Below are 10,293 nucleotides of genomic sequence, written 5' to 3'. Positions count from 1 at the left end.
CTTGAGGGAAAAATTTAGAATTAATGTCACCAAACCAGGTCCAACCATCTAAGGCAGTGGAGTTGCTGGAAGGGCCACAGTTGAGGGTAATATTATCAATAGGTGTGTAAGGAGGAGAGTCATCGGAAACGGTGTTGGTCAAGTGGTACAACAACTAGGTGAGATAAAGACAGAATGTGTTGCTAGGTTTGCCCATAGTAGAGGCTTTGGTCTAGTAGTGCACTGGATTGGACTTGTTAAGATGGTGATATGTATTAAAAAATAGAGATTTGTTATAATTTTAACGGGTCCAGAGCAATTAAATATTGGACCCACACCTTACCCGAACGGGAAATACTAGATGACTCACAAATGGTCAAGTTTGTAGAACACGATTTTTACTTTTACCTTAATTTATTTTATTTCTTTTTTTATTGTGTGAGAAGAGTTGAAGTGATCAGTACTAATAAGCCTGTCCACGGGTCGGGTCAGTTTGGGTTTGGGCCTGAACCGAACTCGACCCGTTTGAGTCGAGTTGTTGGATCTTAGACCCGTATTCGATCGAATAATCGGGTCGGATCTAGTGATTCGGGCCATTGGATGGGCGGGTCGGAGTTGTTGGTTAGGCGGGTTTGGGCCATTAATGGGCCTAGTTTTTGGACTTCTGTAAAAAAAAAAAAAAAAAAAAAAATTAGGTTCAATTTTTTCAGCCCTTTCAGCCCAAATTAAGGAGTTTGGCAGTTTTAAAAATTATTTGGGTGTCAAATTAGTTGGGCCTTTGTTTTCCTTTTTTTTGTTTTTTAATAGCCTTCAAGCAAACTTAAATTAGGCTACTTAACTTATAAATATATTGGACCTTAAGAACAAAAACTTCCTGGAAAAAAATCCTCACCCCAAGTCACAAAATTAGCTAATTTTTACCACCTGTTAAGCATTAAATATCCTGGACTTCATACCCCACAACAGCACAAAATAAACCTATTTTTACATCTGTTAAGCATCCACACATTGACCACAAAAACTAAAGAGCACAACACAAGTAACACAAAATCCTATTTTCACCACCTGTGACTTCTTAAACAGCCACATTGACTACCCAAAAATTAACACAACAAATAACCTGGACAAAATAGCCAAATAATACACAAAACATGTGTATTTCAATGTTTCCACAAGGCAGTAAATCATAAGAAGGCAGTAACCTTGTTGGCTATACAATGTTCCCAACAATATAATTAATTGCAAATTATAAAATACCACAGGTCCAAAAAAAATAGCTTTCCCAAAGCATTAAATGACAAATACTCAAGCTTATAACTAATAGAAAAGAAAACCTATATGATTCCTAGGATTTCTTTTCTATAAGCATTAAGACTAGTATTGTTAGAAAAGCAATTTACTAAAAAGCTTCCAAAATGTTCCCAAAAGGCTGCCTCCTTTACAAAATAAGTAATTCCGTCTACAAAAGACAAAAAAATATTTAACAAATAATACCTTATTAAAGGACAGCAAGTTTATAACAGTAAGAGGCCAAAGACAGTAACATACCAAGTCAGTTATCAATCTTCAACACTAATTATGGGTCGTTTTCCTGAGCTAGAACCCAATTTGGAGCTGGTACTTGCTGATGCACTTGATGATGATTATTGATTTGAAACTAGAAAAGGAAAGGAAATAAATACAACATATTAAATTTTGTTTGAACATGAGACAGACTATAAGTTCCAAAATTTAAACATATTACCTAAATCATGAAATTCCTCATCCAATGCCTCAACCTCATCCCTTGATTGGCGATAAGAAATTGGTACTATGGCTTGAAGCCAATTTTGTGCACATACAAGGTTTTGAACCATGAGAGGAGAGAGAGAACTTCAAAATGGATCAACAATGTGGCCTCCGGTGCTAAATGCTGACTCAGATGCAACAGTCGAAACTGGTATAGCCAGCACATCCTTGCCACTTTGGACAACATTGGGTACATACAAGAATTGTCCTTTCACCACCCTAATACCTCAAAATTCACATCCCTTCTACCATCAAAATTTTCAGCCAAATACTTGTCAACCTCATTACTACAACCTACAGATTGCTCAGCTTCTAAGAAAAGCTCATATCAAGAGTGAACCATCACATATGGATCACTTGCATCACCCACCATTTGTGTCCTCTCACTCCCACTTGGTTCTTGCACATTTGGGGAATTAACAGAACAATAAAAAATATACAACTTCATCAAAAGATCTTTCACCTCATCAACCATCACATTCCCCACTTCTTTCCCATAAATTTCAGAAAAAGAAAACTTCAAAAACCTCAATTTTTTTCGTGGATCAAGAACCACAGCCACATACAAAAGAGGATTAATTTTATCACCTCCCCCCTAATACTTCTCAAATTTAGTTTGCATATTTGTGGCAGTGTTTTTCAAGAGGTTGTTTTGGGATTTAACTAAATGAGAAATACTCACTTGAATAACAAAGATCTCATCAAAAAAAGGCATTTGAGGTAACATACAAAGAGCCGGAGAACTTTTTTGTTGCATTGTAAAAAAGCCTCAAGAAAGTCACAAATGCCCTACAATTTTGGAAATCACTCATACAAGGAGATCCCAAACCACCACTATCTTCCTTGCTTCTAAAATATGATGAATAACCACCATCTTCAAAGTCCATCCTAAGAAATACTTTCTCGAATTTTTCAGCAGTTTCTAACATAAGGTAAGTTGAGTTTCCACATAGTAGGTACATCTAGACAAAAAAGACTCTTGGACTCAATACCTAACCTCTCCATAAAATTCCTAAAAGTTTGATTTCTATTGGGCGAGGACTTCACATACTTCACAGCTTCACGCACCCTAGCAACAGATGCATCAATTTCTTTCAAACCCTCCCCAACAATGAGATTTAGGATATGGGCACAACACCTCATGTGCATGAACTCATTTTCTAAAACTGTCCCATTCCAATCTTTTGTTACCCTTTGCAAAAATTTAATTGTGGTTAAATTGGAACTAGCATTATCCACTGTCAAAGTGAATATGCCATCAATACCCCACTCACACAAAGACATCTCAATCTTTCTACCTATTGTCTCCTCCTTATGATCTTCAACTTGACAAAAATTTAAAATTCTCTTATGCAACTTCCAATCATCATCAATAAAGTGACTTGTGAGACACATATAATTCAATATTTGTATAGAAGTCCATGTGTCTGTAGTAAGACACACCCTACAACCCTTCATGGTTTTCCTTAGCTTCTCTCTCTCACTATTATAAATTCCAATCACATCTCTAGCCATAGTTTGACGAGATGGAATATCCTTTAAACGGAGCTTAGGTTGTAAGGTGGTTACATATTTCTTAAACCCATACCCCTTAACACACCTGAAAGGCAACTCATCAATTATAATCATTTCAGCTAGTGCCTTCCTAGAAGCCTCAACAGAAAAAGTTGTTGACACAAGTTTGAACCCTTCATCTCCATCATTTTTGGGTTCAAAAGATAAGGTTTTTTGTCCTTTATCTTCTCTATTAGGGTTCTTGGGATAGATTGTCACATGAGCTAACAAATTACTAGTACCAAAACTCTTACTATCAGTCTGATATGATTTTTTACAATAATTACATACAGCCATAGTGGCACCCTCATCTACCTTTACTTTTTCAAAATGATTCCAAGCTAAAGACTTTTTCCTACCATTACCAGTCTTACTTACTACGCTAGGTGGAACTGGGGGCAACTCACCATCAGTAGCTTCAACTTGGGTTGCAGCAGCAACCTCTTGGGTGGTAGTGGCAATGGCAGTAGCACCATCAGCTTAGGTGGCAGTAGAACCATCAACTTGCATAGCGGTAGAACCATCATCTTGTGTAGAAACAGAGGGAGCATTAGTGGAGGAATCCATGACCTAAAAAATCAAATACAGAAATTAGCAAACTAGAACAACAACAATTAATAATAATAATCAAACAAATCAAAAAGGAAAATCTTTGATACTTGAATCTAGATAACAGTATTCTACATAAAACATAAAACAGTATACTACATAAAACTAAACAGAACCCAGATTGGTGCTCAAAATGATGCTTGCAATTTCAATAAATAATAAAAGCAGAATAAATAATAAAAGTAGAAACATTGGTGCTCAAATTTATTAAACAAAGATAGCAAAACAACAACTACCACCACCACAACAGCATAAGTCATTCATCAACTCTAACAAAAAAAAAAAAGAAAAAAAAAAAGAAAAAGAACAAAATCCCAACTTTTAACACAAAACACAAAGGGAAACAAAAATCATACCTTTAAGAAACCAGGGGTGTTGGAGTTTTGAATTTGAAGGCTGAAAACCCCACTTGGACAACTTTCAATTCCTGAGTAAAATTAAAATAAGAACAGAATTAATCAAACAAATAAACAAAAAACAAAAAATGTAAAATGGTTAGGGTTTCAATTTTTTTTAGTTAGTCTTTCAAATTATAAAACTTGGGAGTTTATTTGATTTTTAACAGTATAAATTTTACTAAATAATAAAAGCAGAAACATTGAACACATCCACAGCAGCTTAAGTTACATGCATCAACTCTAAGTCTCTAACAAAAAAAGAACAAAATCCCAACTTTGAACACCAAAAAAAAAAAAAAAACTTTAGATGAAGATTGGGGATGAATCAATCTTGTATTTCTCTAGGGTTTTCTCTCACAAAATTCTCTCTGGAAGCTCTCTCAATATGATGGGTATAAGGGTGTATATATGTAGGGTGAGAAGGGAATGCAAAACGTCAGTTTTTGCCAAACAGGGCAAGTTGGCGACTTGAACTCGCGGCTTGGCCAAGTCGGAAATCAATTCGCGACGTAACGGCCTGGCAGACTGGAATTTTTCCTGTAGCTGACAGCTGGCGGACCCTTAGCTTCCCAGTGTGCCTCTCACGTGCCTGCCTTTCGCGGCTTGCCAGTCGCGAGCCACCCGCGAGTCCTAGTCGCGAGACTCTGTTTTTCTTGCACACTCTTGAGCTTTTCTTCACATCTTTTCACACACTACCCTTACAATTTTCCCACCTAAATAAGGGTTGCTAAGTGCTAAATTACAAGCAAATTGGTCAGGAATAAAGCCAATTAAATGGTTGATAAAATTCAACCTTACAGCTTTTAAAGAGTGAAGATTGAAGACTGATGAAGTGATGAAGATTTGAGATTTCCTATGAAATTGGTGAAGAGACTGCAGAGATTAGACTTTAGAGTTGAGGATTTGGTGAAGAGATTTCAGGTTTTAAGAATTTGAGAGAGAGAGAGAGAGAGAGAGAGAGAGAGAGAGAGAGAGAGAGAGAGAACGTTTGAGTCTATGTCTAAGAGTGAGAGTCTGAGAGATATATGAGATTGAAATTAGAGAGAGAGAGAGTGAGGTCTAAGCTGAGGGCCTGAGGTCGTGGATTTGGTGAGAGAGTGGTTAGGCGAAGACTGAAGAGAGATTGAGGCTGTTGATGTTGATCAACTTGATCTTGATTCGGTGAAGAGTGAGAGAGATTCCGTGTGAGACTTGATCACTTGAAGTCGTTGGGAACTTGGGATATGAGATGAAGATTGAGATATCTAATCAAATATGTTACCTTTAATTGTGACCGTGGATTGTGATATTAGTTTAATTGTAACCATTGATTTTATTGCTAGGCTGTAGAGTTTATGATGTCTCTGTACTGTGCTAGGGCTGTAGAGTTTAATTATAGCCGTTGATTTGAAACTAAATTGATTTAAACGGCTGGATTTGAAATTAGGAATTTGTGTCGGTTGATCAGGCTTCTGTCCACTACACGTTACCCACTGACTAAAGCTGAAGATGTGATGTGAGTGCTTGGCAGGTTAAGGCTGAGTGGAGACCAGTGCTTTATAAGTTTATTTTACCAAATATTCGGTTGGGTCGGGTTATTTGGATTTTTTGTTGTGTAACTCGAAACCCGAACCGAAGAATCGGTTCCTCTTAAAACAGCACCTGTATCCGACCAATACATGCACTCGGATTCACCTGTGGACCTTCGGGTCGGGCGGATTTGGTCGGGCAGGTCGGATATCACGGGTCACTGGACAGCCCTAAGTACTAAGGAAATTATTGGTAGGACTAGTAAGGACTTAAGTTACTGGCGACCCAATCGAAGTGGCACAGGGAAGACTTGAGAAAAAGACTTTGACAAGTCTCCAGGAAGACTCCAAAATGACTTTTAATGCGATAATTCATAATATAGACGAAATTTATTCATTGTTAATAAATAATTTTTAAATTTTATAAGAAATATAAAAATTAGTTTTTTTTTTCTTTTTCATTGAAAGTTTTAACAAATCCTTACTATATCAATTAACTTTTATTTTTTTATTTTATCAGAATAGCACAAGTCTCTAGACTTTAAGTGTAATTAACATTTTTTAATTGTTTTCATAATTATTGAGATCCTATATTATAATTGGCATAGAATAAAAATTGTATTAGCAGTGAACATAGAAAATGTCATATTATTTTAGTTTTGTAGGGTTAAGGGCCCAAATCATATATTGGGCCTTGGACCTTGGTTGAGAGTATGAGTAGTCTAAGGACGGATGAATAGAAATGAATGGTTCAAACTCAGGACTTAATGAGTCAGATGCAAATGGGAAGGTGATCCGAGGAGGAATATCTCCTCGGATAAGCTAAACACAGATCAGACGTAGATCCTATAGATCAAAGTGACCTTCCAAGAAGCTCCAGTGATAAGAACATGCCTCACGAACATACGAGAAGAAAGGAAACCCAAAAATATCTAAGAGAAAGCTGCTACCACCAGGGATAGAGCCATTCTTTGGCTTTGGGGGACAGTGGCCCCCCTAAAATTTGGAAAAAAAAAAATTATTAGTATATAAGCCCAAGAAAACCCAAGAAAATAAGCCCTATAACAAAATCAACAGTAAGGAAGTTACAAAATTTAGCCTAATCTACCAATTTTACAAAAAAAAAAAAAAAAAAAAAAAAAAAAAAAAAAATAGCCCAGCCCTTAAAATTTTTGAAACAAAACTATTCAGTGAATTTAAATTTTTGATCCTTCCATCAAATTCCCAAAAAGAAGAAAAAAAAAACCTAAATGAGAGAGACGCTGAACTGCAGCATAACTTGGCAGAAAATTAAGCACACTTCTAGCACAACACATATGACAAAGCTGCACTTCAGCCTCTAAATTTGGTATTTCTATCTCTCTCTCATTTGAGCAGGAGATCTCTATCCTTTCACTTTCTCAATTCCCTAAGACTATCTGAAATAGAGAAGAGAGGAGCAGAGAGCTTAATGCCTCTATCTTTCTCTCTTTATCTATTTCAATAATGACTCATGTTGTTCAGTGAGTCAGTACATTGAGAGATATTTTCTCTCAATAAAAAAAATAAAAAAATAAAAAAAAACTAGTGGATCCAATGGGTCCAAAATTACAGTTTGGATAAAAAAAAAATTCACCTACGTTCCTACAACTATTTAAGTATAGCAATAAATACATGATCCTAGATAAAGCCAAGAGCCTTGTAGCCCAACTGCTTGGCATTAATGTTTTTATTTGAGACAACCAGTGTTCAAATTCCCCCCACCTCCAACTATTGATGTATCAATCAAAATTATATCTAGTGACTAGTTCTTTGGTTTTTTCTAAACACCTATGCCACCTCTTAGTAAGCTTTGAAATTTTAATCTGGTAGCTACAGGCAGCTATCTAGGAAGATATTATATTAAACTAGATAGCTCAACAACACCTTAAATTATCCTGGTTGAGTTATTCAGTATCCCCTTTTTTTTTTTTTTTTTGCATTATAATCATGGTACTTAAAATGATATGATTTGTGGTGGTGGTTCTTAGTCTAACTTGAATTAGTTCAAGTTACTGAAGAGGTAACATGTTTATTCTCATTTCTCTCTTTATTGATTCAGGCCAGGGTAACAAATCCAGTGGAAATACTGTAAAGGGGCCTACAAGGTATGGTATGGGAATTTTTGTTTAGCAAAAAAAGAAGGAAGGTATGGGTATTGTTGAAATTTACAGAGATCCCTTCTCAATTCTATCTTCTCTTCAATTTTGAAGATAATGACAATTTGTTTATGTACTTTCACTCTTTCAGCCATAATTTGAATCTTGCTAATTGCTATCGTCTTAACCATTGGCCAATAATAGAGAGCATGGTCAATATGATGTTCATCACCACTAAACATGGACGAACTAAGATTATCTAAGAAAATCTGTCCTCGGCTATATCCGAGGAGCTTTGTAGTAACTATTGAATGAGCAACGTTCCATCCTCCTTTTGACTTGTTTTTCCCTATTATATAGACCTCCTCCCACAATCTCTTTCTTCCACTTGTTGATCATCCATGCCCCCCTCTGACTGCCCGTCCCATCAGCCGCCTTACCAAACCTCCTGTGAGTTGCAGCAACCAAGACAGCATTGCTCAAGGTTCATTTCTCCATTAATGTGACCAGAACGTCAGTTGTACGCATTTAATGTGGAGGTGACAGTTCCTCCCTGAAATTCTCCTCTACCATGCTTCCTTGGATGGCCCATCATACTTGTCTGTTTCCTGGGGTGCTTAGGGAGGCTACCTTTGATGGCCCGTTACTTCCTCCTCCCATGGTCTTGGTTGGCCAAGGACAGGATTGTCCTCGGTAAAGTTCTTGGGCAATTTGGACTTTCTAACTTTGTCTTCGGACGTTTCTTCCTCCCCGGCATGGGCCTTGGGTTAAATATGAAGTGGGCTAGGATCATCGGATTCTTGGGCCCCACAATTGACTACAATGATCGGGCAAAAACGTACTACCAAAAAAATATATATCAAAAACATTTACAATAATCATTGTATTATTATAATAATACAATGATCTGGCAAATTAAATAGAAAAAATTCATTAAAAAAAATATTTTAGCATTATTTTTATTAAATTTTCATTTTAATCCTTAACAATTAAATTAAATTAAATAAATCCTTTGATTTTTTTTTTTCTTTTACTTCCTTTTGAAATCGGTGTGATATACATGATACAACCTCTATTAAAAGCCATTGAGTATCCATTAATTGTACCAAATAATTAACTTATGTGACATAAATAGCAATGTCAATACCAAGAGATAATTCCTCTCAAAAAAAAAAAAAAAAAAAAAGAGATAAGCATTGCTTAGTCTCCTTTATTTGGGAAACCAAGGTTTTTTAATCCCCATCCATCGTTATAAGATGAACCTACAATACTGAAAAGTGGGTGTCTTTGTGTGGGTGGGTTGACGGTTGACGCAAGTGGCCTGGGTAAGAATTAGTGGTCATTTTTGTTCTTTGAGTGTTGCGTTTGTGATTTTATAGGGGAAGAAAGCCTTATTTTGTGATATTTTGAAGTGAAATATCGGGCTTAAATAGTGCGTTTTAAGTGTTTAACAATCCTACTTAACAAACTTTAATAAAAGGATTTTATTGACTTCTTTTTTTCTTTTTTTTTTGAGAAACGATTTTATTGACTTCTTCCAAAATAAGGGACTATATTGCCTAAAGTGAAACCTAAAGAATTAATTTAGTAACTGAAGAACAAATGAGTAGAATAAATTGAATTTTAGCCTAAATTTAAAGTAAAAAGGGCTATTAAAAAAACGTAGGGGAAGTCCAATAAAGACTATTATTTTATCCTCGTGAAACTTCAAAACCCACATTTTCAAATTTGACACTATTCAAACTCCACACTTTCATTATTGTGCTGAACACTTGAAAATTATGCAACACTTGAGAACATTTATAGGTGGGGCTTTTTTTTTTTTTAAAGAGAAAGTATAGGTGGGGCTCTGTTTGACACAATAATGAAATTATAAAATATGGGACTTAAAATGAGACATTTAAAAGTATGAAATTTAACCTGACTCTGGGAGTAAACTATAAGTATTTTTTTTTTTGGGGTAAAATGTAAACTATATCCTTAAAATTTAGGGTATTTAGATTTCATACTTCAAAGTTTCAGAATTTAGATTTCATACCCTAACATTATATTTTGTTTTGATTACTATCTCTTCGTCAGTTTTTTTTGCTAATGTGTCTGTTAAATGATATATCAGCATGACACATGTGACAGTTGCTCCAATGAAGTCATGCCACGTGGATTTAACAATTACACATAATTAAATAACTTTTAAAAATTAAAAATTAAAATAAATACTATAGAATATACAAAATTACAAATTAAAATAATAAAATATAAAATAATTTCAATAATTCTGGGCATTCCAAAATTTTCCAAGAAAATCAAAATTTGCTTTGGAAACAAAGATTCAAAAAAAAA

Source organism: Quercus suber, unplaced genomic scaffold (assembly GCF_002906115.3).
Source record: "Quercus suber isolate HL8 unplaced genomic scaffold, Cork oak 2.0 scaffold_91, whole genome shotgun sequence".
Classification (NCBI taxonomy): Eukaryota; Viridiplantae; Streptophyta; class Magnoliopsida; order Fagales; family Fagaceae; genus Quercus; species Quercus suber.
This window is presented reverse-complemented; position numbering follows the sequence as displayed.